Source organism: Equus przewalskii, chromosome 30 (assembly GCF_037783145.1).
Source record: "Equus przewalskii isolate Varuska chromosome 30, EquPr2, whole genome shotgun sequence".
NCBI classification, from domain to species: domain Eukaryota; kingdom Metazoa; phylum Chordata; class Mammalia; order Perissodactyla; family Equidae; genus Equus; species Equus przewalskii.
The window spans coordinates 23404059-23428954 of record NC_091860.1 but is presented as its reverse complement, the minus strand read 5'-3'; positions in this window follow the sequence as shown (position 1 = coordinate 23428954).

The following is a 24896-nucleotide window of genomic DNA, read 5'->3' as shown; positions in this document are numbered from 1 at the left end:
TGTCTGGTAGAATTCAACATTATAGCCATGGCTACTTGGAGTTTTCTTTGCTGGAAGGGAGTTAACTGAATTTGAAGGGGAGCAGAATATATCACCCCAAATTATGCCTCTTTGGCATGAGGATTATTTTAGGCTGATTATTTGTAAGAAAGAGCAGACATAGGAAAAGCTCTGAAAACCACATAGAAGTTATCCTTTTGTAAGAGATGTTTACATTTATAAGAGAAATTTGCATTTGTAAGGGTGTTTCTCTAGGAGTAGTAGGAAGAGTGAGGATGAGCAAATCTGTAGAAACTCTTATCAATGGAGAAGGCAAAGACAAATTTCCATAACAATCATACTCCTGTTTACTATGCTTTTCCTGGTACCCTCCCATAAGTGGCTTTCCATCCACCAATATCTTCCTTTTGTTTTTAGCTGAAGATGTTATTTAAAGTGACGGCTTGTGCCATTTTGGTGAGTTACTCAGTTTTCCTGGTCCACTCTCATGTATATAGGAAGTATTCGTGCTATTAAATTTGTTTGCTTTTCCTCCCATTAACCTGTCTTTTATTACAAGGGGGTCTCAGCCAAGAATGTAGAAGGTTAGAGGGAAAGTTATTTTTCCTCCCTCACAAATTCATATTATTTAATAGATACAGGGCTGTCCTGTTTTTCTGTCTCTTCCTGGGTGAGTTTCTGTAGTTTAGTTCATTTCTTTCAAGCAACTTGTCCATATCATTCAAGTTGTTTAAACTTAGTGGCACAAACTTGGTCCTAATATTTACTTATCCTTTTAATGTTTGTAAAATCTGTAGTGCTATCACTTCACTCATTATTGATATCAATATTTTGTAATTTCTTTTTTCCTGATCAGTGTGACTTAAGACTTGTAGATTTTATTAATCTCCTCAAATAACCAGCTTTTGGTGTCATTGGTTTTCTCTATTATTTTTCCCTTTTATTATTTATTTGTGCTTTTATAAATAGTATTCCCTTTTCTCTATTCACTTTGGGTTTAATTTGCTCTTCTTTTCTAGTTTCTCAATTTTTAAGCTTAGATCATTAATTCAAGTCTGTTCTTCCTTTCTAACATAAGCACTTTAGTGCTATAAATTTTCTTCTAAGTATTGCTTAGCTGCAATCCACAAATTTTGATATGTTGTACTTCTTTTTTATTTAGTTCAACATACTTTATTTCCCTTTTTATTTTCTTTTTTTATCTAGGAATTATTTAGAAGTATGATATTTAGCTTCCAAGTATTTTCCAGGTACATTTCTGTTGGTTTTCCAGGTATATTTCTGTTATGATTTTCAATTTAATTCCATTATAAGAGAAACTACTCTGTAAGATTTAAATTATTTTGAATTTATTGTCATATCATATGTATCACAATATGTCTATTTTTTTAAACTGTCTGAGTGTACCTGGAAAAAATATATATTGTGCTATTTTGGGAAGAGTGTTTAAAATATCATTTAGGTCAAGGTGGTTGATAGTGTTATTCAAATATTATACTAACCTACTGATTTTCTGTCTACTTCTTTAATTGGTTGCTGAACGAGAGGTATTGAAGTCTCCAAATATAATTGTGGAGTTTTATTCTTGCACTTCAATTTGTTTTTGCTTCATGTATTCTGAAGCTTTACTACAAGAAGCAGAAATGTTCAAGACTGTCATGGCCCCTCCATGAACTGACTTCTCTATCATTATAAGATGTCCCACTTTTTTTCTGCTCTGAAATCTACTTTATAGTGACTCCAAATTTCTCGTGATTATGTGGTATACCTTTTTATATCCTTTCACTTTTAACTTATTTGTGTCTTCATAACGAAAGTAGGTTTCGTATAGCAGCACTTAGTTGAATGTTAATTTTTTATCCATCTGAAAATCTCTTTTGATCAAATGCCTACACCGTTTACAATCATAGGTTTGGATTTAAAGCTATCATCTTGTCCTTTGTTTTCTACTTGTCCCATCTGTTTTTGTTCCCTTTTCCCATTTTTCCCCTACTTTTGAATTGAGTATTTTTCATGATTCCATTTTATTTTCTTTCTTGCCTTATGACATCATATTGCGTTGCCTGTTTTTAGTGGCTAATTTGGGCATTATGATATACATTTTTAATTTACTACAGTTTACTTTAAGCAATATTATACCACTTCATGAACAGCATAAGAGCCTAGCAACAGCACATGTCATTGTTCCTCTCCAGGGCTTTGTGATATTATCATTAAAATTATTCCCATATATCCTGTAAACTAAACACTACGTTATTATTTGTGTATTTAAAAATCTATTATTTTTAAAGGGATTTAAAAAATAACAACTTTTAAAATATTTGCCATTATATATTACCATTCCCTATGCAATTCATTCTTTACTCAGATCTACATTTCTATCTGGTATCACTTTCCTTCCATTTGCAGGACTTCCTTTAAAATTTCTTTCGATGCAGGTCAGCAAGTGCTAACTTCTTTTATCTTTTGAGTGTCTGAAAAAGTCTTTACTTTGCCTTTGTTGTTGAAAGATATTTTTGTTGGGTAAAGAATATTAAGTTGATAGTGTTTTTTTCTATCAGTTCTTTAAAGATATGGCTTCACTGTATTCTAGATTCCATTGTTTTTGATGAGAAGTCTTCTACCAGTTTTTGTGTTTGTCCCTCTGTATGTTGCTTCTTTTCTCTCTGGTAGCCTTTGAAATTTTCTCATATTGTGCCATAAGCTGAATGTTTGTCTCTCCCAAAACTCATATGTTGAAGCATTACCTCCCAATGTGATGCTAATTGAAGGCAGACCCTTTGGGAGATAATTACGTTTGAACAAGGTCATGAGGGTGGAGCTCCCAACATGGGATTAGTGTCCTTACAAGAAGCAGAAGAGACCAGAGCCCACTCTCTCTCTCTCCACCAAATGAGGACATAGTGAGAAGGCTGTCCTCTGCCAGCCCAGAAGAGGGCTCTCACCAGGAACTGAAGCTGCTGGCACCTTGATCTTGGACTTCCAGCCTCCAGAACATGAGAAATCAATGCCTGCTTCTTGAGCCCCCCAGTCTGTGGTATTTTGTTATAGCAGCCCAAGCAGACTAAGACAACTAGTTACAAGTAATTTGATATGATGGTTCTTAGTGTAGATTTCTTTACATTCCTTGTGCCTCAGGTTCATTGAGATTCTTGAAAATGTGAGTTTATAGTTTACAGCAAATTTGGAAAATCACTGGCCATTATTTATTCCAACGTGTTTTTCTACCCACCCCCTTCTTCTTCAAGAACAAGAGTAACATGTCTAATTTTATCCTACCACTAAGGCAATACCTTTCTGACTACTCTAACCATTGCCCTTTGTAGTAAAACATTTTTCATGGTGACTTCCAGGACCATGAACTATTCCTGGTCCTATGTGGGCCCCAGTAATGACTCTCTTTTTCTGATGGTTCTTTTCTTGGCTTTCAATATTGTCCTCACATATGTGACTAGATGAGCACTCGGCTGAAGACTGGAGGGGCAATCTCTTCAGATCTCAGGAGGGCGATCTCTCTCCCTGTGCCTCTCTCTCCTGTCTGACATTCTGTTCTATAATTCCAGCCCCCTCTGCCTCTCTAGATTTCCCACTCCAACTGCTCCACCCAGGAAAACTGTCAGGCTCTGCATATAGCCCAGAACCTCTCTCCAGGCAGTAAGTTAGGGCAATCATTGGGCTCAAGAGTTCACTTTGTTTATTTCCCCTTTCTCAGAGATCACAACGTACAAACTGTGTAGTGTAATCAGGAATAAATTAAAAGGCAGATATAATTATGTGTATAATGTTTCTCAAAAGCGTTGAGTTCCAGATGCTCCTTCCTTCAGATACTCTTGAGAACAACTGAGACATACTGTCACCCTGAATGGCTGTACAATCTAGACTGCTCAATACCCTCCCACGTGATGCTCTGTTTCATTTAAATTTTATTCTAACTGAAGGCAAAGGCAACACATACTAATCATTTCATCAAATGTATACTGAACAACTGTTTGCTAAATGCTGGGAGTACAGAAACTAATAAATTCAGTCCCACTACAGAGGTGAGGTTGTATCTATGTTCTGTTCTAAACGATATGCAGAAGAGTCCGATGAAGAGGGTGCAAGGTGCTAGAGATTTGGTGAGCAGACATCTTGATGAGAATATGGGATTATCCAAAATATTACACCAAAAAACAACACGGTATTATAGCAGTTAGGGAGCGTCAGAGGACATAGGATGAGTTAAGAAGTAGCATTGCATTTGCTGGAGAGATTGGTGAGGGCTTGGCAATTCTCCTCTATCATGGAAGAAAAAGGCCTAAATTTTCAGCATATATGGTTAAGAAACTAACCATTTAAGGCAAATTCCCAAGCTCACAGTAACATTTAGATTGGCACTTTCAGCTCAACAAACTGTAGAAATAACTGGGTTATCTGGAATGCACAGAATAAAAGCTGTTGATTTTGTGGATTATGGATAACAACAAATGGTTTTAAGAGAGACTCAATTTGAACAGGAAGCACTGACTAACAAATCGATTATGCAATGAGACATTTGGTGAGGTTGTTTTTTTTTTTAGAGAAGGGATGAGAACGCAAAAAAAATAAAAACCTAACATATTTACAACTATTTTTTACAACTCTTCCCTAAACCTTATACAATACCAATAAGTAGAAACAGAAAACACTTAAGGACTTCTAAATGGGACAAATAGAAGCAAATGCTACTGTTTTCATTTTGCCTCAAACCTAAGAAGAATAACATCATGTATGTTGCTAATTACTACATCAAATTCAATCAAACGTGTTGCAAAGGCTAAAATTTGTGATTAATGAAAATTTAGAAGTAGATAAGTCACACAGGAAATTTGTAGGAAAAATATCATATTTTCAAGGCCTTAAAGGAAATATACAAAACTGGTGAAAATAATTTTAATGAGAAGCTCACGGTCATCAGTTTGATGCCAGAAATATGCACTATTGTCATTCCTAGCCTTTTCTCTGTACAGATTTTTATGACTCCAGTCTTAGTTTGCAAATATAAGATAGATTTGACAAAGTAAATTTATCTTACTAACAGCAATACATTACAAATCAACACAGGTATTTGCTTTACACATACTTGCTATAAGTAGACATAAAAAATCAATGGTTTTCTCTGAAGACTTCTATACATAAAATTGTGGAAAATACAATAGAAGTATTCAAAATAGTTTGCATTATAAAGGAACTATAATCTTTTTGAAAAAACAAGAAATCTATATTTTTTAAAAGTGTAACAATACATGAATGTCACACGAGAAAATGAATTTATTGTGGAAAACTGTCAGAAGGAAGTAGATAAGGGTTTTATTCAAATGACTAGAAAGTCTGACAGAACCAGAACAAAATGAAGACCTTAGGAAGATTAGGAATGAACGTCTTGGGATCCAAGTTTATAGCTATAGTCCAGGGAACTAAGCCTGGGCCACTTGCATGCGTTCAAGTGAAGGGGATTTTCTTAGTTTTACATTTTTTGCTTCATTAGCATGAATGTGGCTCCTATTCTCATTGGCTGCTGCATAAATGACTGATGTCAGTCCAGAAAGATAAGTTCAGTGTGGCCAGGATGGATGGTGGGCTTCAGGAAAGAGAGAACAGTGCACATTCCAACTTTAGTCCTGATAACTTTCTATAAATTAAATCATCTTTTAAAATTCTGCATTATCAATATCTGCTATTTAAAGAGATTCTGTGGTACAGTCTGTCAAAAAGTGAAAACAACACTTTACATGGTGATTAACGTCAATAAAAATGTTTTACCTACTGAGTTGGCCAAAAGCGAAATATATTATCACTTATAAGTAATATTGCTTTTATTTATATTGCTACTTGTGATTGATCTGGAAGAAAATATGGAAGTACAGTGAGCTAAACTTTATCCTAAAATCCTTATCTAAAAAATTCTGATTATGCACTCCCTTTTATTAGCACACAAATATAAGATTTTTCAAAATGAAATTGGGAGGTCAAGATGTGAACAATTCTGGCAAGAGTTTTATCTGTGATGAGCCATGAAGCAGTTACTGAAATGGAAGCATATGACAGGAGATATGCATTGCTGAGGTATGTATGATGGTCTTAAACATGAGGAAATCCTGCACATGGCAGAACCAATGCTGGGAGTGCCTAAGGTAAGCCTGTTTCTAAGTAAAGAGGCACAGGAGGAATCAGAATTCTGTTATATCGAGTAGGTGGCTGCAACCCAGGGAACATGAAAGAAATGATGTGAAAGCTTCCTTATCTTGAGCTGCTGCTGTGTTTCCCTCCAAATTAAAAATGCCTGATACACACAATATGTCATATAAAATCTTACAATAAATAAAATACATAAAGAAAAACACATGCGGTATAGGAAAACCACTGGCTTCTTTGTAATTGGTTGTTGCCTTGAGCCATTGATAATTTCTCACCTTGCTTTTTCAAAATGTTCTTCCATTTGTGGAATTCAATATTCCTGCAAAGCTGAGGCACAGTCACACATTAATGCTTGATCTATTCTCTACAGTACACCAATAGACTCTTTACTCTGGGAGCAGAACATCCCTATGGTGTATAATAACTGAGAGAAGGTCATTCATGTGTGGAATGGAGGGAGACTGACGATGGCAAATACAATTGGGTTTAAAATGAAAATGCTCACATTGTGCTTTTCAGGATTTAATTGCTGCTAAGATGATGCTATCAACTGTATTTTTAGGTACTCTCCTCTAGCATGGCACAAGATAGATGAGTTTTAATATCAGCAATACTTTGAAGTTAAGTAATCACCATCTCCTCTGCCCTCGCCCAAGGTGTTCACGGACTTCTAAGGCATATTATCGCAGTTAGCCTCACAGTGACCCTAGAGGGAGGGTGCTACGGACATCCAGAAAAAAACCATAAAACGAAGGGAGATGTGGGTTATGAAGAGCTGGTATTATTTTTCTTTAGCTTCAGAAGCTCCAAGAGTGAAATCTGGCTCAGAAGACTGATGGTTACTACTATAAAATCTGTTAGGATTGAAGTGTAAGCATATGAGAGGATTGAATCTTCATTAAAATATTTTCCTTTGATCAACGAACAAAAAATCATTTTCAATGCCCACTCAGTATGCTCAAAGCACTGTGGAAAATACAGAGAAATGTTTCAACTTTTCCTCTACTCTCAGGAAGGGCATAATATATTATTACACCATATGTAACTTGGGAAATGGCACTTAGAACTGTTGGTGAGGATGTGGACAAAAGGGAACCCTTCTACACTGTTGGGGGAAATGTAAATTAGTGCAGTCACTATGGAAAACAGTTTGGAGATTCTTGAAAAAATTAAACATAGAACTAACATATGATCCAGCTATCCCACTTCTGGGTATATATTAAAAGAGATATCTACACTCATGTTTATTTCAGATTTTTCACAATAGCCAAGATATGGCAACAATCTAAGTGTCCATCAATGGATGAATGGATAAAGAAGACATGGTATATATACACATAGGAATGTTATTTGCTATATTCAATGGAATATTATCCATCAGAAAGAATGAAATCCTGCCATTTGCAATACCACGGCTGAACTTTGAAGGCATTATGCTAAGTGAAATAAGTCAGAGAAAGAAAAATATTGTATGATATCAGTTACATGTGCAGTCTAAAATAGCAGATACTCATAGAAACAGAGCAGAATGGTGGTTACCGGGAGCTGGGGGAAGATGATGGTGAAAGGGTACAAGCTTCCAGTTATAAGATGAGTAAGTTCTAGAGATCTAATATACAGCATGGTGGCTATAGTTAATGACACTGAATGAGATACTTGAAAGTTTCTAAGAGAGTAGATCTTAAATGTTCTCACCACCAAAAATAAACGGTAATTATGTGAGGTGATGGAGGCATTAACCAACGCTACAGCGGTAATCATTTTGACAATACCTAAGTGTATCATCTCAACACGTTCAAAACCTTAAACTTACACAATGTTACATGTCAATTATATCTAAACAAAGAAGGGAAAAAATGAAAAAGAGACAGAAAAAAGAAATTCCCTTGTTTCAATTGTTAGTTCTCATTGTTTTCTTAGTTTGCATATGTCTGATTTCTCACCTTTTGTAAGTTAGGCAAACTTTTATCTGTACTATTTATATCATTTAGTGTTTGATATGGAAGCAAAGTCACTATGAATGATATGGTACGTTATTTAGCATAGGAAGTCAGTCTTACAAAATTCTTGGAACTGGTCAAGAAACTAGTGGAAAGCTGATTTCTCTGCATCTGTAGTGGTCGCAGATTTGCTGTGAGGTAGCAGGGCCAGCGGTCAGGAAGAAAAGCTGGACATACCTTTGTGGACAGCAAGAACAAACTGAAAATTACATGGACAAGCTGGAACATCTGAGAACCAGTGGGACCCACAAGGACAAACTGAAACCCATGTCTGTCTCCCACTACCTCCAAACTCCAAAAGATGCAGATGCCCGGCAAAGAAGCTACCTGTGCACCTGTCCTGGGACTCAGGAAAGATGCAGGAAAGGAGATGCAGGTATTAGAGGAGCTGTAGGCCTAGCTGCTGTCCCCAGCCTAAAAGATGAACAATAGATGAGTCACAGCCTTTGTGAATTTCATGGTGCCTTCAGAGCATCAAGGCTGCTAGTACACTTTCATCTTCCAAATCTCACACTAATTTTTCTTGTGGCTCAATAGAAGTCAGAACCATAGAGGGAAAGAAATTCTGGAAAATATAATTTTTGCTTTGGTAAACCGACCCAGTAAAAGCCACTCGAGTTCATTCCTCATCAAAATACCATCTATGCACACTTCATCTTAATAATATTTAACTTCCTAATGAAGGCAGTAGAAAAATCACGATTCTGCCCAATACGATTGACCTGCCCTTCATACGAGTGAAAACATGCTAATCCTCTCCTCAAAATGATTTACAAACTCCCATGTCTCACTTCATCCTTCTTTGAGTGATTTCTCTTGTATCTGAGTCACATTCTCCTTGTGATAGCCAGCAACATAAATCCCAAGCTGTAAGGTTAAACAATATCAACACATCTTATGTTAGGACATAGCGGAAACGGATATTGAAAAATAGAAAGAAGAGAATTAGGTAACATATACACAAATGTTTTGTACCAAAATAAGCAGCAATACTTGGAACTGTTACAGTCCTCATTTCTGCAGCTGATCACAGGGTCATAGCTGGTATTTCAATCTCTCTTCTTCCATTGCCCATTCGTATTCCTCTTGCTTTTAGGAAGCGGGCAAGTGGACAAGGCTCCTTGCCTGGTAAGGTATCCTAAACCTTCATTTCTGAAGTCTGAGCAATCACAGTCCTTCTTTTTTTTACTATTCCATGAATTTTTATCACAGGACACATGGTGCCAAGATGTACCCTATGGGATCTTTTGCATTTGATGCTACTCCTCTCACCCGCATCGTATGTCAGCGATCCAATTTCTTCTTTGTAGTAGGATCAATCACTCCAGTCATTAAAATAATCCTCTTCTTTCCCTGTGGCATGAGAAGTCCCATGTGGCCAGGTTCCACATTCCACATCCTACTGGCTCCAGTTACACAGAACCATGACTGGGTCCCTTGGTGGTATTCTTTCTCCATTGGGAACTAAGACTCTTAGACCATGGGAGCACAGGTTGTGGAGACAGAAAGGAAAAAATTAAATTGTTGGTAGATTACTTGGAGTAACAGAGTAAACACTTCCATTTCCAACTCTTGATTCTTCAGACCTATGAACCTGTCCCAACCATGCAGGTTGCCAGCGAGACAGCACTGTAACTGGATCTTCAAAAGACCATTACACCATTTTATCAGTGCTTCATTTCTGAGTGATGAAGAACCTGGTGAGAACAGTAAATTCCACAAGCATCGGCTCATTGCCAGACTTAATTTTCTTTAAAAAAACTTTCTTTTCCTTAGTCAATGCTATGAGGAATATTCTGACGGTGAATAAGGCATTTACAAGTTTATGGATGATAGTCAAGAGAAATGTTCTTGAAAGAAAAAGCAAATTTCTATATAGACTAAGAGTATGTTGCAGGAAGAACAAAGTGTTCCCTTCCATGATGGGAATGGTGCAAATAATCAATGTCAATTGTTGACTGGTCGATATCCCCAGATCAGGGCACAGAATTGATTTCTGCTGTCATCAGGTTGGTCGGTCAGCAATGACTGAAGTCAGATCAGCCTTGATGAGCAGAAGTCCAAGTTGTAGAGTCGATGCACAACTTCCATCCATGCCACCACTGACTTTGTTTGTTAGCTCATCGACTGTGAATAATGGTGGCTTGGGAAAGAATCTGACATAAAGAGAATGATTTATCTTGCCCCCCTGATTATTAAAATTCTACTCCTCTGAAAATTCATCTGGGATGTTCAAAAGGAACACACTCAGTGTCTATTCGAGGAAACCCATCCAACACTTCTCTCCAAGATCTCTTGGTTATCAATTTTCCAATGGTGTTTCTTCCAATCCCACCATCCAGCCAAATCATTAGCCACTGTCTGTGGATTGTGGTAGATCCATCCCTCTGGTCACTTCTCCTTTCAGATAAAATGAACAAAATGAATTTCAAAGTTTGCTTTTTGAAATTCAGCTGACTGGGAGAATTTTCCTTCTATACTTTGCATTACAGTCCCTCTAGTTTGAGGCTAAAATGTGGACATCCACTTTCAGATAGTGCCAGTATCACATGCAGAATCATCTATAAGCCAGACCTACATTATTTCTTCCACAGTCACTTGGTCATAGAAAATGGCCCATAAGAACATAAGGCACAGACGGAGAGGAGGCAACGTAGCAGGAGTAGGAGCTATGAACATCTGTGCTAATGAAACTTACCGATGCTTTCAGGACCTGTCAGAACCTGACTGTATATATGCCACTTCCATTTGATGATGGGGTGCTAATGTACATACCCAAACTGACAATAAGGGATTAGATTGCACATAGAAGGCGCTTTGTATGATTTGCCCATGATCTGTAAATTTCTTGTTTTCCTTCCAGGTCTCTCACCTGGGTGGATTTGAGTTCTCTGTATATTGGAAGTCATGAAGACTATAGAATCTAATTTATTTTGTGTTAGCAGAGAGCAAATATAAAGGCTTGTAAATTCTTCCCCGTCTACCCCCCAAACACACGAAAAACCGTCCAATGTAAAATTAAACGAAGACATTACTCTGGAGTGCCACCAAACCAATTAAAATTTCAAACTCTGCTCAGAAGGATAATTTGATTTTTTTAGATTATAATAATTCAGTTTTAATCTGGGGGTAAACAGTTTGGTTACACGCTGAGGGATAGAGTCATAGAGTTGATGAGGTTGAATTGTTCTGCCATTTCATTTAGAAAACATTGATTAATAACACTGATTTCTATCACACTTCTCTTTCCTAAAGCTTTTTTATACCTTAGGACTCCAAATTCACAGCCTTTCCATGGCTTCACCTCAGAGGAGAAGTTTCCTTCTTCAACTCTAGCTTTTCCTGTGTCTGTTCTGAGTTGTGGTTTCATCTCTATGGTTTCCATTTCATTGTATTTTTAATTACTACAGTCTAATTTGCCTTCCGTTTTCTAGAAATTTTTCAGAATAGCTGTTTCACTGATATCTTTCTTTTTCTTTCTTCTCCACATTTCAATTACATCCACTTTTTATGTATTGTCTGTCACGGTAACGTGACATTGGCAATGGCAATTACAATGGCAAAGGGGGCAAACTGTGTGTTCTCAGTCAACCTTCTTTGGCCAGATGGATACCCACACTTTTTGTAACATGGAGCTGAAAAGCAATTTGGAGTCTTCCTCTAACACTTGTAAATTATGTCTTCAGAATTGTCTTGTCCTGTAAGAACTGACATACTTGAAAGAGCCACTAGCTCCAGAATCCCAAAGTCTCTTTACATATAATAGAAGTATGTGAAATTCAGAATCCAGCAATAGCCTTTGACTCTTCTTCAAACACCTTTTTAATTCCTTATCTTTTCTGATACTCTCCTTTTCAGATTCATGTACTACATTAAAGTATTAAAGTGTTTTCCGTTACAGATGTATTTTATAAATATGTATATACTTTATTCCCAGATCCCTGTCAAATTTAATCTGCTTATTTTCAGGCCTGATACTAAGAAATCCATTTGCTTTGGCAGAACGTGTCACCCACACCCACACCATCTACGATTTCTGAAATTTAGATATCCCTTTATTTCATATATTTTCCATCCTCTGAGAAAACTTTGGGAAACAGAGGATGTATGACCAAGCACAAGAAATTATATAAAATTTTAGAGTTGGGGAGGAAAGAAAATGTCAGTTCCGGCTAAAGAATCAGTGACAAGAATTAACAATGTGCTTGACTTATAGTTCATTTATTCTGTGTGAGCTGAGAAACAATGACTCTCATAAAAATTCAATCATGTGTGTGAAAACTTGAACAGTTATTCATAGTCACTGTTTTAAAGAAAAATGAACATTTTTATGCAAGCGTTGCATAGATTCCTTTCCTATACTTCCAACCCCAACTTCCTCTTTTGTTCTACACTCCCAAATAAGCATCAAGCAAAGTTTACTTTTAAGCACCAATGTAAAAATCAACTAAAAAAATTTCTAACAGTTCTACCAAGCCGTGATTCTGTGCTACCCTCACATCATACCCCTAAGTTTATTTTAATTCTTGACCATTGTTTCTTGCTGTAATATTTACACTCTGTCACTGAAGCAGAAGTCGCCCTTCTTTATGCATGGCGTGACTTTCCAGAAATGTGAAGAATCATATGGGGATTGCAGGACTGTGCATTCTTTCTATCTTAGCACCAGCTTTCACTGAGCTATTTGATATTATATTTTAAAAGAATAAACAAGTTATGTTGCCAGGTAGTAAGCCAGTCTATCAGAAGAAACAACTATTATCATTTCAACCTTTCATCAGATGCTACCTTTTGCCTGAATTGTGCATGACCTAAAGTACCACTGTGGGGGACTGGAATTGGCCACCCCAAGATACGTCTGTTTGGCATGAGGATTATTTTGGGCTGGTTAATTTTAAAAAACTGCAGACATGAAAGAAACTTTTAAAACTCTGTTAAGAGACATTTACATTTATAAAGGAAACCTCCATCTGTAAAGGTGTCTCCCTCTCTGTACCAGGAAGAAGAGGGGATGAACTTATCTTTAGAAATTCTTAATCAATGCAGAAGGCAAGGACTTAAATCTGAACAATAACTTTACCCTTGTTTACAGTGCTTTTCTGGTAATCTCCCATAACTGACTCCCCCCACCCCCAACATCCTCTTTTGTCTTTAGCTGAGGATGGTATTTAAGGTGAGAGCTTCCAGCATTTTGGTGAGTTACTCAGTTTTTCTGAGTCTCTCCCATGTATATATGTTATAAAGTTTTGTTTAATTTTCTCCTGTTATTCTGTCTCATGTGAATTTAATTCATTGTCTGGCCAGAAGGACCCAGTGTGGGTTGAGGAAATGTCTTCCTCCCCTACAGTGTCGTGGTCGCAGGGTAGAGAAGGACTGATCCCCGAGTCATTCTTGCTCTTTCACTGTGCTACAGTTTGAATTAACAACCCAGAACAATTCTTGCCTGTGTTTTCCCAATCCCTTCCCTTATTCTCCTTGTTTAGGTATAATGAAGTAGGAAATTTGATCATTGGTTCTGCCATAGAAATATTAAGTCAAAATTTAATAATCAAATTTCTATCTTAAGTTCATAACTTACTGGATCAGCCTCAGGAGTGAATAGAGGAAACTGAGTCAAGTTTAGGAAGTGGTAAGAAATTTTCCTTTTGCTCAATATATATTTTCCTTTTATCCAGAAATTATGTCTAGACATTTAAATTAAAAATAATTATGATTATGTATATGATTATGGGTGTAAACATTTAGATACCAAGATGTTTACTATGGAGTTCTGTATAAGAGTTTAAAATATTTAAAACAAACAACCTAAATACCTAATGAGTTATATGTAACAGATATATACAGTGATATTATAAAAGTGTGTCTGTTGACAGGAATATTATACTTTGTACAATATTACTTACTAAAGTAGAACAAAAAAACAGACTGTACACATTATAATCTCATTTATTGTAAAACTACCCACACACATGCACATAGACTAACAAACATATTTATATATTTATAGTCAGCAAGGATATGCTACAAATTATCAAACTGGTTAATATTACATAGGTAAGACTATGAGGTAATTATTTCTTCCTTTTTCATATCTGCAATTATACTAATAATAATCTTTTTAAACTTTATTTTTGATATTTTACATAGAGGGCCTCTAGATTCTAGTGAAAAACAAACTCTAAAATGGGTACTGTCATGATGGCTTTATTGATGGCACAAAATGTTAGAAAATTATCTCTTTTATTCAGAATATGAAATAAAAGATAACTATCTGCACCTAAAATCAGTTCAGCTGCATTCACTGGAATTCACAGTGAAATATTTACTCACTCATTAAGGACAAGAAATGAGATAACATGACCCAAAAATTTAACATAGCAATGTTGTTACTTTAATATTTTCCTGTTATCACCAATTATTACAAAACTTGTACTTATTTGTATCCACTAATATCCAGCACTCCCAAATTCAGAATATATTTAATGAATTTTTACTAATAGTATCCTTCTTTCTAGAACTGGGAAATCTAAGATTTCTGGTGCCTTATAGCATGATTTATCTCTGCACAGAACAGATCAGTTTGTTTTATTTTGTTTAAAAATTAATATATAACTTATTTAAGTTGTACACTCAAAAAAATTATTCTTCTTTAAAGCTTTTATTTCTGGTTACAAATCTTGCTGTTATATTTATACATTAACAAACTCCAACACTTTTAAGAGGCCACTGACTAAATTTGGTCCCATTTAAAAGCTTAATTAATTATATGCCATTAACAATTAAATCTCATTTATAAATTTAATGCAGTCACTTTCATTTTAAAGTACTTCAATGGTCTGAGTGATAAAACTGCCCAAGTACTTCATAATTCTTTTAGCCCTATGAAATTAAACTTACAAGTATGAAGAATCAGTTACAGTAAATGTTCAACAGTATATTTCAACTTAACAAGATTTTTACCTAAAATCAGAAATTTAGGTCAATTATTTTCTAATAACTTTAAATTGGGATCACAAGGCTCCCCATAACTCTAGCAAGCTGAACTGTCTTAAACATTACAAGTAAATAAAATATAAGAACTTAGTTTTATATTAAAGTATGCATTATCAATATGGATTTGGTTCTAAATGATTCTGTACTGAATTATAAATCTCCCAGGATCATGGATCTCCAATCTCTATGAGGACAATTTTCCCTCACCCTATAGAGGTTACTTATTAAACAAAATTGTTAGTAAGGACTATGACCTGGGTGGATTCCTTTCATTTAACTTGATAGCCTACATACTAAGCTGCCATTGCAGTCTATTACAGGAATTCCCTAACTCAAAAGGGAGATTACTCTTAAGGATTCTGAAACACATAGCCCAGATACCTGGTCTGGTCATGGACTTTTGCAAACTACTCAGGCCACTACAGTACTTTAATGTACTGGAACTTTCTCAGCAGTCAAAATATTTACTGATATTTGAACTAGATGTAATCCTACATATTTTCCATATTCTTCATGGCTGATAGGATAAAATAACTCTGACAGATATTAAGTGACATCACTAAATGGATTTTGAGAAATCTCCAAATTACATAGATTTTAATAACTTTTATGTTTACATTTCTGGGCAAATTCTCTTACTCTAGTCATGTAGTACTTATATACAATGTCAAGAAAGAGTACTAAAGGCTTTCACCTAAGATATATAAAGTTGGGAAGACTGTCATTGTTGGGAATGACAGACTTCCCAACTTTATACTTTTTTAACTTTCTTTTACAATAAGAACAAGGAAAAGCCACATAATTTAGAAAAGCATACATTTTCTTGAAATAATCAAAGGTTATCATAGGACAAGAGGCCTGAAATCTAAGGAAAACCAGATGTTTGCAAAGGGAAATGAAAATGGGACACTGCCTCACCTCTGGCAGAGCATGAAAGAAAAGTGTAGCTGCCACAGAAACTGGTAAGAAGAATTTATCAAAATTGTAATGAATTGTTGAAGGCTAGCATGAAAGTATTCTATACTGGAAGCAGCAGACAATAATGGTAATTTACATCCACTTATAGCTTCTTCACAGAACACACCAAGTACTGCTGAGAAAAGGTAGTGTATAAAATTGAACACAAAAGAAACTACTTGGAGTGTATAATTCAAGGAGCAAGCAGTACTATTGAAAGAGCTCACAGCCACAACCATTGCTGTATCCCTTATGAAACACAAGCCTTCATCCACTAATGAAGGGGCAGAAATCCCACGGCCCACAGAACAAAAGTAAAGATTGATCATGGCTGGGGGAAGGGAAAAGAAAACAGATACTCTGCTCTTGGAGGAGATGCAGATAATTCCTTCGCTCAGATCACTGGAAGTCTCCAATGGCAGAGGGAAGGACAAAATTGCTGAAAGTCAGGAAAAAATAAACAGCAGAGAGCACCGAAGAATTGCAAACATCTCAAATGGTCTAACATACATGTAATTGGAATCCCAGAAGAAGAAGGAGAGAATGGAGCAGAAGAAATATCTGAAGAGACAATAATGGAGAATTTTCAGAACCTAATGAAGACATAAAACCCCAATTCCAAAAGTTCAAAGAATCATGGTAGAATAAACACAAACACACACACACCTGCACACATCATATTCCAACTACTAAAACCCAAAATTAAAGAGAAAATGTTGAAGGCAGTCAGAAAGACACGTTATATACAGAGGAACCAAAACAAATATTTACAGCCAACTTCTTTTTAGAAACTATGAGAACCGGAAGTCAAGTACTGAAAGAAAAAGATAATCTTTCAATTCAGAATTGTTTTATTTAGTAAAACTCTTTTTCAAAAATAATGGAGAAATAGAGACATTTTTAAGCAAACAAAAACTAATAGAATTCATTCACAGTAGAATTGCACTACAAGAAATGTTAAGAGAAGTTCTTATGGCAGAAGGAATATATCAAACACATTTGAATCTACATGAAGAAATGGCTATCCCTGGAAATAATTAAAATGAAAGTAAACATGAACGACTTTATTTACTGTAATTCTTAAAAAAAACAACTGTGCTATCTAAAGCAAAAGTAGTAGCAATTACGAATGTATTATTGACTAATGGCATACAGAAAGTAAAATGAACGGCAACAGTGCCAGAAAAGACGTAAGGGAAGAATTGCAATTAAACAGTTATAGGGTTTTAAATTCCATATGAAGCAGTGTAATATTACTTAAAGCCAAACTGCTTAATAAAGGATGTATGTTATAAACCATAAGAAGGACTCTGAGTGCATTTTAGGGGTGATGGAACTCTTCTCTAGTTCATATGTGATGGTGGCATGACTTTGCATTTAGAAATCTGATATAACAGTACACACTAAAGAGAGTGCATTTTACTGTATGTAACTAATACCTCAATAAAACTTAAAAAGTAAAATCAGGAGGGATAGCTCCAATTCTCAATCCGACAAAGATATCGTGGGATGCAGTGTCACTGGAGGGCTCAGAACTACTCTGAGAAGATTGACGGTCCTTATCTCGCAAAGATTTCAGAGAATACAACATTCTACCTGGAACTATGGAGTCCAATAACCAAGTTCCCTGTCAGATAAACTGAAAATGCAGACGCAGATAAGCTGAAAATACACAGGCAGTTGGTGGAAGGCATCGGAGGTTGTGGGAAACCTTAGAGGACATAGGTCAAATGATTTTTAAGGTCAGGAAAAAATGTTTATGTATATAATATTAATAATTTTATGGGTCTGCAAAGGCATAAAGGTAATAAAAATGTACAGTTAGACCATAAAGTGTTTTACGACAAGTATTACCTTTTTAGTTTCTCCCAACTCACTTTTAGACACTGCCAGAAGCCTGCTCTTAAGGAAGCGTACAAAAATGAGGAAAATCTGAAAACGGAGTCGGGGTGGAGTCAAACAAAAGAAGCTAATGGAAAGAGACGGGTCTTAATCTTACTTTGACTCCTCTTACAAGCAACATGTTTTACTGGAGAGCTCCTGTGGGAACGCTGCTGTTTAATTTCCTGACATTTCTGAGAATCAGATCCAACAGGTACAGTTCGATTAACATAGTTTCGTGAGGATGTTGTTTTTTCGGTCTCTTCTGACATGTAAGGCAGACCAATCTAATACCAAAATCTTAGGAGGTCTTTTGTTAAAACAAATATTCTAAGCCAACCTTCCTGTCAAGGGAGTGAATCCCGGTAGAGATCTCTACTTGGACTTCTTTCCGCTTTCTTCAGTCGGACATCTGGCCTCGTCTTGGCTAAGGTCTGAGGCAGTCTGAGGGGAGGGAAGTTGTTTTTTTTTTTTCATTATCGTATCCCCAGTACCTAACAGTGTCTGGCACAAAATGAACATTGAATATATTTTTGTAAATGAGTGAATGAGTAAACAGATGGATGGGCAAAAGCTACTCTCGATTGGAGTACGGGAGCCTAAGATTTAGAGGTGGGTGCCAAGGATGTGGTTATCATCACCACATCCCTCATGGTTGGTGTTAAGTCTTTAGGGATCTCATGAAACACCTGGAGGAGCCAGAGGCAGCAGTCCTAAATGGTACACTAGAACAAGGTCTACATTCAGCCCACTTTCAATGTATGCCTCTAGTTTCTAACAATCATATGGCAATTACCACACACTGTTTTGAATAAGATATTTATCCCTAAACGGAAACGTCTAAGCATTTCTTGGCTCTCTCTCAAAGAGGTAGAGAGAGAAGGAGATCTTGGCTTTTGAATCAGGCAGACCTAAATTCCAATCCCAACACCACTACTTACTAAGGTATAGGACTCTGAGCAAGTTATTTATCCTCTCTGTTCCTTAGTTTTATTCAGCTATAAAATGGAGCTGAGAAAATGTACAAGGTGATTAAAAAGATTAGAGATAACTGATTTAGATTACTTAGGACAGAATTTAGATAACTTAGAATTGAAACATGCTGTATACATCTGAATCTTTCCAGCAGTTAGCTCAAGGTTTGTGCTCCAGATACAGTAGTCCCGGCAGTGCATGGTTTCCATTTCTGCAATTTCACTTACTTGTGGTCAATTGTGACCCAAAAATATTAAATGGGAAATTCCAGAAATAAACAATCATAGGTTTTAAATTGAGAGCCATTCTGGGTAGGGTGATGAAATTTTGTGCGTCCCACTCTGTTCTGCCCAGGTCATGAATCATCTCTCTGTCCAGTGTATTCATGCTGTAATATGCTACCCACCCGTCAGCCACTTAGTAGCCCTCTGGGTTATCAGATGATGGTCACAGTATCACAGTGCTTATGTTCAAGGAACCCTTATTTTACTTAATGTAAAGTGCAAGAGTAGTGATGCTGGATACACCAAAGAGAAGTTATTGTTGTTAATCTCTTACTGTGCCTAATTTATAAAATAAACTTTGTCAGAGGCAGGTATGTATAGGAAAAACATAGTGTATATAGGGTTCGGTACTATCCGTGATTTCAGGCATCCACTGGGGGTCTTGGAAAATATCCTTTGTGGATAAGGGGGGATTATCGTATACTCCTTGAGTGTAAAGAGTTTATCTACCTGTCTCCCTTAATACTTTGTACCCTGCAGCTGAGAGTGGTCATGATCTGATGGTTCTATTCAGGTATAGAAAAACATGTAAAGACTCTGGCTAGAAAAAGTGAGAATAGAGAAAGCAAGAATATTCTTTGCTCCTTCTGTAGGCAATCAGCTGTCACTGTAAGCCTAGGATCTGATTACTCTGCTTTACAGCCTTGACATGAATAGCTACAAAATATAAGTGGCCATACAATTACTAAGGTTTTTTTAAGTCTTTTCTATGATAGCCTCAAGGATTTAAAACCTCAATGAATCATGACGTGTTTCTTTTACCAGAGTTTTCCCTTTCTTGTTTTGCTAACACTTTCCCAAAAGAAGAAGAACAGATCCATTCTGAAATTGCCTTTCACAATGTGTTGATCACGCTTATTGTATCCATACAGCATACGATAAGCCAAATTTTTGTATTTTTTTCTGAAAGAAGCTATACATAAAGACTATTTATCTAACGTGATTTTTTTTCTTTCCTTATTTAAGAATCAACTTCTCTAATAAGTAAATTTGGAATTTGCTGAATAGTTTTAGAGATATTCTGTACTTTTTGTACTTCTTTTGATAATAGATGGTGGAGATAGAAGGTAGTATGAACAAAGAATATAACACCTGTCATCTCTTCAACACTTTTCTATTGGCCTGGGACAACAGAGTATATTCCAGCATGGGTTGAAGTGACAGTCCTATCTAGTTTAAAGTCAATTCATTTTAATCCAGATCAGCTTCACAATATAGACGAGCATCTACACAAACTGTCCAAAAGAACTTTCTGTGACGATAGAAAGGTTCTATATCTATGCTCTCCAATAGGGCAATCACTAGCCACAAGTGACTATTAATCACATAACATGGCTACTATGACCAAGAAACTGAATTTTTATTTTTTATTTAAATTAATTTATATTAAAATAGCCACATGTGACTGGTGCTTTCATATTAGCACACTATTATATATTAACCTTTATCTCAATATTTATTTCAATCTCATGTGAAACCAAATGAGAATCCCAAAAGATGTCTTCCATCGAGCCTTGTTGTTCTCTCAAGTAAAGAAAACTAGAAAAGAGATGACAGTGCAATTCCTTTTTACACCACTGAAAAAACAAACTCATGGCTAATAAAAACACAGAGTGAATGAACATTCATTCTCCACCTACTTTGTGTCAGATACTATGCAAGAATCTATGGAAACACACATAAATATAAGACAAAGGCTCTGCCCTACCAAGCACACAGACTAGTAAGAAACAGACAAAGAACTATAATGACGAATAATCAGTATTTTAGCAAAACCACATGCTCATTGCTATTGGAATGTAGAAATGAAAACTTAATTTTGCCTAAAACTCTTATGAAGTGGTATTAGATGGAGAAGGCTTACAAGCAGAATATTCAGGACCATATACGATGCCCATGTTTTAATTCTCAACTGGCTATCTCATGTTCTACAGCATGTCATTACTGTATTTTCTAATGAATTTTGGCCATTCAGTAACTACATATACGCTTTGTGAATGAAGAAAGTTAGTACTATTGTTTGGTAAAAATTTTCATTCATAAACATAGGTTTAGGTATTAGTGCCACTTGTTCCCACTAATAAGAGAATGTCTTAGTCTTATTAAATACATAATAAATATTCTTAAACAAGTTAATTTGGAAAGATAGGCATTTAAATATATACAATCTTAAGAAACTGGAGAAATTTACAACCATGCAAATATATATATATATTTTACATATACTTCATATACCATAAAATCTACCCTTTGTCAGGGGACAATGCAACGTTTTTTAGTAAATTTATAGAGTTGTGAAACCATTACCACAATCCCGATTCAGAGGTTTTCCGGCCCAAACATTTCCCTTGAACTAGTTTGCGGTCCGTCCCCACTGCCACCACTCCAGATTAGACAGTCACTGGTCTGGCCTGTGTAAATTTGTCTTTTTGAAGCATTTTATATAAATGAAACTTTAGGGTTCTTTTGGAAATCTACCTTCCTATCTTACTAATAACCCTCCCTTAGTTGATTCAATAAAATTGAAGTCACTAACAACCCTTATGCAGCACTGGAAGAAATGCAGTGACTTGCAGAAAAAGTCTGGGATTGGGGGCAGGTTGCTGCATCTTGCCCTTAATGCCTGGGTAAGGTCATTAAACTCAACTGTACAGCTTGTCTTCTCTATCTCTGAGTGTGATGACTAATTTTGGTAGGTAGACTGGTTCCTGTTGAGTGTACACTGCCCATATTCTCAAACAAATGTCTATATTTGAGATGCTGTCCTCCTTTTCTCTGTTGGTAGCTTTAGCAATCTCATCATGCTGGGTCAATAGACAGGAACCAGGAGAAAAAGGTGGGAAACAATAGTTTCCCAGAGGTTGTGCCGTTTCCTCAGAATGTACTTACTCTGGGCTAGAGAGTGCTTTCTTTGATAGAGTCTTTTTAAAAGCATTGATTACTCACACTCCCATACATGCACGCACAGACAGAAAAAGTCAAGTGCCACTTATGTAAGAATAGGGACTTAAAGTTCACTCGGGATTAATTTGTCTTCTTTTCTTCTCTTCCCTGCTAAATAAAAGCATGTGAACTATGTCAAACCAGTGTGTCCTACTGTGAGTTTCTTTGCATTATTTTTTTTAATCTTTGTGGAAATGAGGAGACAGTCATGATTAGTGATTTGTGATTTAGTTCCATTCTGATTAATGAAGATTTAAGCTGCAATTTCTGCCATTATGAATTAAATGTCACAGTTCATTAGAGTAGAGCCAATTCAGTCCATTCCGAGTTTATATCCATGTTTCCGAGATTAAATCCTTTCCTCAGGATTTATTAACTTGGCATCAAGATGCCCCAAGTGTATCTTTTTTCAATTAAAGAAGAAAATATCAGAGCATAACTTTTTCAGTTGCATTAATGTTCAAGAGACAGGTGTGAGTTAGAAAAGCAAAATGATCTCTTGGTCTAATTCTAATGATTTTAGAAATAACTTGAAATTTAAGATGTTAGGAATTAGCAGATGTAAGCCAGCTTTTGCTTGTGCTTATGAGTGTAGGACATCTAGACTAATTTTCTGCATCCTTCCAAACAGTTGCTAACTCCATGGAGACACAAATTCTTTCTGAATGTGCTTGTTAAACCTTGTACTTTGGCTCTACTCAATGTGTGAGTTTGCAATTATGCCAGAAATATTCGTTGTTTATCATCTTTGTATTAAATGTCATCTCTGTACAAAATGGGGTTCTCATATATCCCCAAATTAAAATGCAAATATCAGTACTATAAAGTCATGTTTAAAGATTGGATTATATGTTTGGGGATTATTTATAATTGCATATTTTTTCAAGTACTTTTAAAATTTTAAGTATAGTAAGAAAACTTTCAACATTTTAACCTGGCTGGCTCATAAGGGTGCTTAATATATGTCAGGTGAGTAATAAACTTTAGACCTATAATTAGAAGATATTTCTTAAAATTATGCAATTATTCTTCACATATTATAATTTACTATATTACATAATCACAGTAGATAATACATTACTATCTTAGAAATTCGTGTAAATACATGGTAATATAAAATATTTAATGACCTAGAATAAAAAAATAAAAATGCCATCATCTGATTTTAGGACATAATTAGTATATCCATAGAGATATTATTTAGGAAAAAATGATAATCTACTGATTCCTGTAACTCTGTTCTCCTCGTCAGGAAAACTCCTCCAGAGAGTTTTTCCATATTTGCTTTCTTCAACATCGCATCTCATTTGCTCTCTTAAACTCTTTGATCTCAAAAGCTTTTATCTGACTCGTCAAAGTCCTCTTGCCCAGTAAATCCAATACGCAATTCTCAATCCCCATCTTACTCTTAACGTATTTCTCACAATTGATCACTCCCTTGTACCTGAAACACTTTTTCCACTTGATTTCTGACCAACACTCTCTCTTGTTTTTCTTTTAATATTGTGGTCATTCTTCCAAATGAACTTTGTGCTGGTTGGCACATCTATTTCTGATCTACACATTTTGCTGTTCCCGAGGGCTCCATTCTCAAACTCGTCTCTGCTATATTTTATATCATTACCTGGATAATCTGTCAAGTCCCACTGCCTCAGATGTAATCTACATTAATATTGCATATCGTTATAGATGGAATTTTATCTCCCCAAAATTCATATTTCGAAGTATATCATTTCAGATCAAGTCTGTATTGGTTGGCTAGGGCTATCATACACTGGGTATCTTCAACCACAGAAATATATTGTCTCACAGTTTCTGGAAATAACTTTCCGTACTCTCTCAAATGAGTTGCTAATTTTATAAAGACATGTATTGTTTTGAACTGTGTTGGTTTAACTTTTTACCGTCATTGAAGATGTAATTAGTTAAGTTACAATTCGGTCATACTGGAGTGTGCTGGGCCCCTAATCCAATGACTTGTTTCCTTATAAAAAGGGGAAATTTAGACACAGACATGAACACAGGGAGAAAACCATGTGAAGGTGAAAACAGAGATCCAGACAGTGCTTCTATAAGCCAAGGAATGCTGAAGATTGCCACCAGAAGCTAGGGGAGAGGCATCAAACAGCTTGTTCCTCATAACCCTCAGAAGGAACCAACGTTGCCAAAGAAATCTTGATTTAGGGCTTCCGGTCTCCAGAACCGTGAGCCAACATATTTTTGTTGTTTAAGCTAGTTTGTGGTACTCTGTTATGGCTGCTTTAGCAAATTCTGTACAGAATATAGATGTGATCTGAAATGATATACCAAAATTTTATATCTCCAGCTTGATTACTCCCCAGAAATTTAGATGCAGTTATCTACTTGGATTTGTCACTGGCATCTTAAGTGGATCTCTTCATCCTCCATCCTCCCCAATCTTGTTCCTCCCCTGTTACTCACATCTTAGTAAATGATACTCAACTGTTAAGATAAGAAACCTTGAAGTCACGTTTTCCCTCAGTACTCACATCCAAAGATGCCAAGGAGCCTTGCTGGTTATAACTTCAAGAAATATTCTCACTTCAACCATGTCTCACATCATCACCTCTGCCAATTTAATGCAACAGCACTCTAGTCCACCTCTGCATTCATCTGCATCACCAAAAAAAATCAAACGGAACACTCTCTTAAATGTTCTACTTGTTTTCACTGTTTACCCCCATGA